The sequence below is a fragment of the Silene latifolia genome, chromosome 6 (genome assembly GCF_048544455.1).
Source record: "Silene latifolia isolate original U9 population chromosome 6, ASM4854445v1, whole genome shotgun sequence".
Taxonomy (NCBI): Eukaryota; Viridiplantae; Streptophyta; class Magnoliopsida; order Caryophyllales; family Caryophyllaceae; genus Silene; species Silene latifolia.
In genome coordinates, this window is record NC_133531.1 from 131721607 (window position 1) to 131729331 (window position 7725).

Here is a 7725-nt window from a genome sequence, read left to right on the forward strand (position 1 = left end):
GTGTATTCGAACGGGTTCCAAGCATCCCACAAATGCTTGGTTGCGACTCCGAACATCTCTTATCGTTTCGAGACCTTTGCCGAGACGAAACCGACCGATCTAAAGCGATCCGGTCGAAAGCATTTTTACGCCACCGAGCGTGGCTTTCTAGACCGCTGCATGTCCACAGATTGGCTTGGCGTGCAAGTGGCCCATGACCGCAGATCGGTAGGTGGCCCAAATCCACAGACCGAGATGTGGCCCATGTCTACAGATTGGCGACTCCGCTGGGGAAACTAGGACACTTGTGTCTTTGTGATCCTTAGAGGTGAAACTCGAACGAGGTCGTGGTTAAAGTGCATTAATTGATATTACGGTCATAAGTCAGGTTCCTTGTCCGGTCCCACAACCTAACCCTTTTCGACCAGTTGGCTCGTCTCGTCGGCGTGAGTTTTCTCATCCCCGCGTTTCGAATCCCGATTGAGTCAAGCATACCGTTGACGTTACACATTTATGTTTCGTCAAAGAGCTTTCATCACCTTCGTGCACGAGGCTAGGGCACCCTCCTTACACATTATGTTTGGATTGGTATCCCTCTCGCAAATCGGGGTTTGATCGCTTGGTGTGTAACCATCCTTTTAAGCCAAAACCCGTGTCAGCATCATGCATTATATAATGAACTGTGAGTGCTTATGTGTTATGTGATCATAAGTCCTTCCTTGTCATTTTCAAACTTTCAAAACACCATTTTGCGCCGTTATAATGGCCATTTCAAATCTCGGTCTTTCGCTGACCGTTGTACACCTTTTTAGGCCGTCATAATGACGATTTTCAAACCAAGTTTTTCACAACCGTTTCAAAGCATCTTTTTGCGCCGTTATAATGGCCGTTTCAAACCTCGGTCTTTCGCCGACCGTTGCATACCCTTTTTATGCCGTCCTAATGACGACTTTCAAAACCGGTTTTCTAAAACCGTTTCAAAAACATATTTCGGCCCTTATAATGGCCATTTCAAACTTTGGTCTTTCGCCGACCGTTACAAACCTTTTTATGCCATCGTAATGACGATTTTCAAACCCAGTTTTTACAACCGTTTCAAAGCACCTTTTTACGCCGTTATGGCCGTTTCAAAACCCGGTTTTTATAGCCATTTCAAATGCACCTTTTCATGCCGTCTTAATGACGATTTCAAACTTTGATTTCACAAACCATTTCAAAGTACCCTTTTACGTCGTCATAATGGCCATTTCAAACCTCGGTCTCTCACCGACCGTTGCATTCTCAATGCACCCTTTTACGTCGTCGTAATGACGAATTCTACCCTCGAATTTTCAAAATTCGAAATCAGTTTTCAAATTAAAACGTTTTTCAAACCGTCGTAATGATGATTTCAACCCGTGCAACTTTCCAACTTTCAAATATCGTTTTCGAAAAAAAATTTGGCTTTTCTAAGCCGTCGTAATGAGGATTTCAATTCTCACACTTTTCGATTTGTATACCGTTTTTCAGAGGTTAAAACGGTTTTCTAACCCATTGTAATGACGAATTCAATCCTCATAATTTCCAATTTCAAGTCTTGAAAATGATTTTAACCGCTTTCAAATTCCAATCAAAAATCAAATCATTTGATAGCCAATTTAGTCGTTTTCAAATTTCATTCAAAATCAAATCATTTGAAAACAAATCTAACCGTTTTCAAATTTCATTCAAAATCAAATCATTTGAAAACAAATCTAACCGTTTTAAAATTTCATTCAAAATCAAATCATTTGAAAGTCAATTTATCCACTTTCAAATTTCAATCAAAAATCAATTCATTTGAAAACAAATCTAACCGTTTTCAAATTTCAAATTCAAAATCAACCCATTTGAAAGCCAATCTAACCGTTTTCAAATTTCAAATTCAAAATCAAATTTTTGAAAGCAAATCTAACCGTTTTCAAATTTCAAATCCAATTTCGAAATCTTTTGAAAACAAATTTAACCGTTTTCAAATTTCAATTCAAAATCAAACCATTTGAAAACAAATTTAACCGTTTTCAAATTTCAAATCCAATATCAAATCTTTGAAAACCAATTAAACCATTTTCAGGTTCAATTAAATTTCAAATCAATTGAAAACCAATTTAACCGTTTTCGAATTCCAATTCAATTTCAAATCATTTGAAAACAAATTTAACAGTTTTCAAATTTCAAATTCAAAATCAAAATCTTTGAAAACAAATTTAACCGTTTTCAAATTTTCAACCCAATCTCAAATCCTTGAAAACAAATTTAACCGTTCTCATGGCCATTGTGATGACGATTCCAAATTCTTCGATTCTCGATTTTCATATCCGTGATTCGGAATTTCAAAAACCGTCTTCAAAAACAACACATTGTTTTCAGAGCCGCCGCAATTCCAACTCAAACCGACTTTTGAAAACAAACTTAAGACAACCCTTTCAATTGGCCGACCTTCTAGAAATCCCTAGTCTTTGGTAGCCGACCATAAAGTGACAAATGAATCTTTTTGAAAATTTCTATTTTCGAAAATTTCAGTCCACCATTCCAATTCAGCCTCGAGTCAATTTAAAGTCAAGTCGTCTAGATAACGTCGAGTCCCCGCCAAAGTTAATACCTACCTTCTAGTCTAGGTCGTGTCGCTTAATTGTCGAGACATCTCCAATTATGGCGTTAGGAGAGTCAAAACCTCTCGGGCATTAAACCCATCTTTCCCCTACATTACGGGTCAAAGGTCAAGTTTGTGTACATGTCTTGTCCAACGGCGTCACGCCAGTAACGCACATCCAAACTGCGTCAGAAGTCGTCTGTCTAGGCATCACTATGCCAAAATTGACGCTCGAGTTTAAGTTCAAAGTCATGCACCAAGAGTTCAAACACAAGTGGTCATTCACGATCTTTAATGAACTCATAACCTAGTCACACCGTTACGTCATCACAACAAAACTGCCTTTTGTTTGTGCAATCTCTTACCAAGACAAGTTATAACGCCTATCGTTATGTCAATAGGAATCCCTTGGGTGCCATCATTCTTCAACCAGGAACTCAAGAAGCTGATCAATCTGCATCCGCCATGACTTCTGCCGAAACCAACAACATGGTCCTTCGACTCCTAGCTACCGTGGAAAACTTGAGCACTCGTCTCTCCCAAGTTGAGGACAAACTGATAGCCGGAAATTTTTTCTCTTCTGATATTGAACAAAGGGTTAAGCTACTTGAAAGCCGACTACTTGCCAACGACAAAACCAACCCTAGTTGGAAGGCTTTCAAAACCAGACGACCTCATAGATCCTTCCCTGATCTAGGTATGCCTTATGACATAGCCTTGGAAAGGCTAATCTCCCAAGGAAAGCTCAAACCAATTGGTCCAACTCCAGACCCTCTACCAAACAAGCGAGGACGTAGATGGGACGGAAAACGGTTTTGTCAATATAACCAAGGTCGCGGACATGACACTGAAATGTGTCTCCCCCTGAAAGGTGACATCCTTGATATGATCGAAAAAGGTGAATTACCATTACCTCCCTCAACAAACAACAAAAACAACCCTTCAGAAAACCCTATTGGACACAGTCAGGAATCTTCCCTAGACTGCTCTCACCTCATCTCTCCTGACGATGAGAAAATTCATGCAATTAATGAGGATGGCATACAGAGCGCTATAATGATGCTTTCCGTCTTCATCAAGAACATATTCTCAAAGCTGCAAGTGGCTATTGACGACTTGAACACTCGGGTAGCTAATTTGGAGAAAAGGTTTAGTAGTACTGAAAATGAGCCTGGCCATCAAGGAGAAAACCAACCCTCCATTCACCAACCAACAGTTGTTGAAAATGAGGAGTCATCCGATGGTTCCCACATCCACGAACCTACCAACAAAGAACATGAAATTGCCTCACCAAAATCCCTTCCAAAATATCAATCAACATCCCAAAAACTGTCCATTGACAATGAGCAAATCTTGTTTCCACCCAGGATTGACAAAGTCAAAAACAAAAACAAAACTCACAAAAACATCCCCAAAAACACAAATGTGGGAACCGTTGGAAAACATCAAAGGGTATTCACAGATTTGGGAATAGCATATGGCACCGCTCTGGGGATACTTGCTTCAGAAGGAATGCTGCAACCTATTGGTCCGACTCCGGACAAACCTGAATACAAAAGAGGTCGTTCATGGAACAGCAAAGCCTATTGCCAATACCATCAAGGAAAGGGCCATGACACCGAAACCTGCTTCAAACTCAAGCATGCCATTCAAGATATGATTGAAGCTGGCAAAATCATAGTTGCACCTCTCAGCCAAGACAATCCCCCTGGATGTCTCAAGTCAAACAGAAAGGTTGAACGTTCTCAAAGGACATTCACCAAACTAAACACAACCTATGCCGCAACTCTTCATAAGCTCATGACTGAAGGGAAACTACAACCAATCGGGCCCACTCCGGACCCGTCTGAATGCAAGAAAAAACGTTTCTGGGACGGTAATGCCTATTGCCAATATCATCAAGGAAAAGGTCATGACACTGAAACATGCTTCAAACTGAAACATGTTATTCAAAATATGATCGACAACCATGAACTGATCGCTTCATCCCTATGCCAACCAAGTGATGAAAACAACCCTCATGAACATCTCTTTCTGCAAGGAGATAAAAGCCTCATCGACTATTGTCCTCATATCATTCCCAACAATGAGAGTGAAGTGCTCAAGTGGGTCAATGCTCAAGACCAGACATTCAAGCCGCTGGATGCTGCAAAGGAGACCTTCGGGGGGGAAAGTGATGATTAGGAGTCCGTATCTACGATTGAGTCTAAGTCCGAGTCCGAGTCTTAGGCTTTCTCATATATATCCTAGCGTCTGTCCTTTTTATTCCTAAGTGACAACTGGGGGCTGTCCCCATGAGTCACATGTATTCATCGAGTCTGTGCTAACATCTTATTTATCTAAATAAAAGCACAATTTTTTACTATCATATATTCTCCCCTTTACCAGTTCCCGTTGACAACGAGAATTGATTTGAGAAATGATTTAAAACAAACAATATGTTCCAATTCAATGTGAGAACACTCGAGTGACTTTCTGTACTGAGTAAGCAGAGGACTCGAAACTCCGTGTCCATTTTCTTTACCTATTCCATGTCTGGCGATAGAAACCTTTCATTAGCACCCACATTAGAACGAGCTTCTATCAAAGGGATCCTACGATGAACCTAGATAACAAACCAGAACATCTCCTTGTTCATGATCAATGACGGAAGGCAAGTCCATTCCCCACAAAAACATCCCATCACCAAGTATCAACCTCTCACCAACGGGTACATCCCCGTCTGCACCTCTACCTTCCTCGAACGAAGGACGGCAAAAAACCAAAATATCCAAAGCAAAAGCAAATCGAAGGCCCAAGCCAATATCCATTCACTCAAAGCCAAAGCGAAAGGCCAAAATTAAAGACCCAAGCCAACGGTCATTCATCCGAAAGAAAAGCGAAAGGCCAAAGTCAAAAGGCCCAAGCCAATATCCATTCACCCAAAGCCAAAGCTCACAGCCAAAGCAAAAGCCAAGGCTAAAACTAAATAAAAAATAGAATAGTGAAATTCAAATTTGCTATCTCTCAGAAATTTCAAACGACGGAATCAAAAACCGTCCTTTCAAACAAAAACGAATAGCGAAATTCAAATTCGCTACTTTCACAAATTCCAAACGACGGATTTAAAAACCGTCCTTTCCCAATCAAAAAAACGAAATAGTGAAATTCAAATTTGTTATTTTCCCACAATTCCAAACAACGGAATTAAAAACGATCCTATTCCAAAAAACGAAATAGTGAAATTTAAATTCGCCATTTTCCCACAATTTCAAATGACGAAATTCAAAACAGTCACTTTTCAAGGAAATGAAATAACGGAATTCAAATTCGTTATCTTCACAAAGACTCAAATGACGGATTAAAAAACCGTCTCCTTTCAAACTTCGGACCAACGAGTCCAACACCCAAACACCAAGTACAGGACCAACAGGTCCAAAGCCCAGGACCCATGAGTCCAGAACACCAAGTCCAGGACAAACAGGTCCAAAGCCAGGACCAACGAGTCCAACACACCAAATCCCAGACCGGCAAGTCCAAAACACCAAACACTAAACACTAAAACCTCAACCAAAACTCCTTCACCCCTAAGTCCTTCCAGAGACTACTACAGGGAGACCTATATAGGATCCTTGGAATTCCCCTCAAGATCATAACCAACATTGCTTCACCCTTAAGTCCTTCTAGAGACTATTACAAGGAGACCTATCTAGGCTTCTGAGGATTCCCCTAAAGCTCATAATATCGCACCTTAACCTTTATGGTCCAGACATGGAAATCTGATCCCATGTTATTTACCAACCATTTTGTGCTCAGGCCACATCAAGCCGGAGACCCCATTCCGCACCACACTACAAGCCGTAACCCATCGGCCAAAACACCATAAAATACAAACTCCAGATTTTTATCTGTCAAACAAACTTTTTTTTTTTACCAAGCTTCACATTCCAAAATGCCGAAGCCATTTTCACCTTGACTCAGATTCAGGGTCTTCAAAAAAAAACATTGCTTTCTTAGGGTCCAATTTTTAGTATGCTCACACAACAAGAAACATTTTCACAAGCTATGCCTCTTCGATTCATGATCAAGAGGTATTTCTCTCCAATCAACTTTCGAGTCACCAAACGGAATTCACCGTCTTGACCCTCAACTTCATATTTTTATCTGTCGAACAAACCTTTTATTATCAAGCTCCACATTCCCTAATGTCGAAACCATTTTCACCCTGACCCAGATACAGAGTCCTCGAATGCTTTGCTACCAAGAACGGGACATACCCAATCTACCCTTACAGTCCACTTTTTTGTTTGCTCACATGATAAGGAACATTTTCACAAATTACACCTCTTCGATTTATGATCAAGGAGGAATTCTCTCAAATCAATCTTCAAGTCACCAAACGGCTTTTACCGTCGTGACCCACACATTTTAAGGTCCTAACAACCCGCTTAGGCACACATTCAGAACTACGATCTGGTTTGATTTCGCATCACGTGAATATGTAGGCAGTCCTTCAAGGACACAACCATACACCTCAAAATCACATTAAGGTCCTAACAACTCGCTTAGGCACACACATTCAGAACTACGATCTGGTTTGATTTCGCACACACGCGAATACGTAGGCAGTCCAATTAAAAGGGCACAACCACACCCCCACAAACATTCAATTTTCACGCCTTCAATTTGCAACCCATTGCACACACACGCAGAACTACGATCTGGTTTGATTTCGCAAAACAGGCGAATACGTAGGCAGTCCTATTACAAGGGCACAACCGCATACTCCTTTCACAACATTTCTAATTTTCAATCCTCAATAACCAGCTCAGAACTACGATCTGGTTTGGTTTCGCAAACATGCGAATACGTGGTCGGGATTTATTTTCTTTTCGGTTACTTGTCGTTAGGAGCACCTAGACCAAAACAATATTTATAACTTCACAAACAATTCTACTATTAGTAAAGAGGCAAGTAAAGGTCGGATCCCAAGGGACGGGTGTTGATGTAGGATTTTCGATTGTACGTAGCGGTGTCTAGGGGTGTCACGATTTGGGGTTGAGATGAGAAGATCACTAAACTAAATAGCAATAAAAAGTAAACAAGCAAGATGATTAAAAAGAGATGTAAACAATTGATTAAAAGCACTAGGGTGT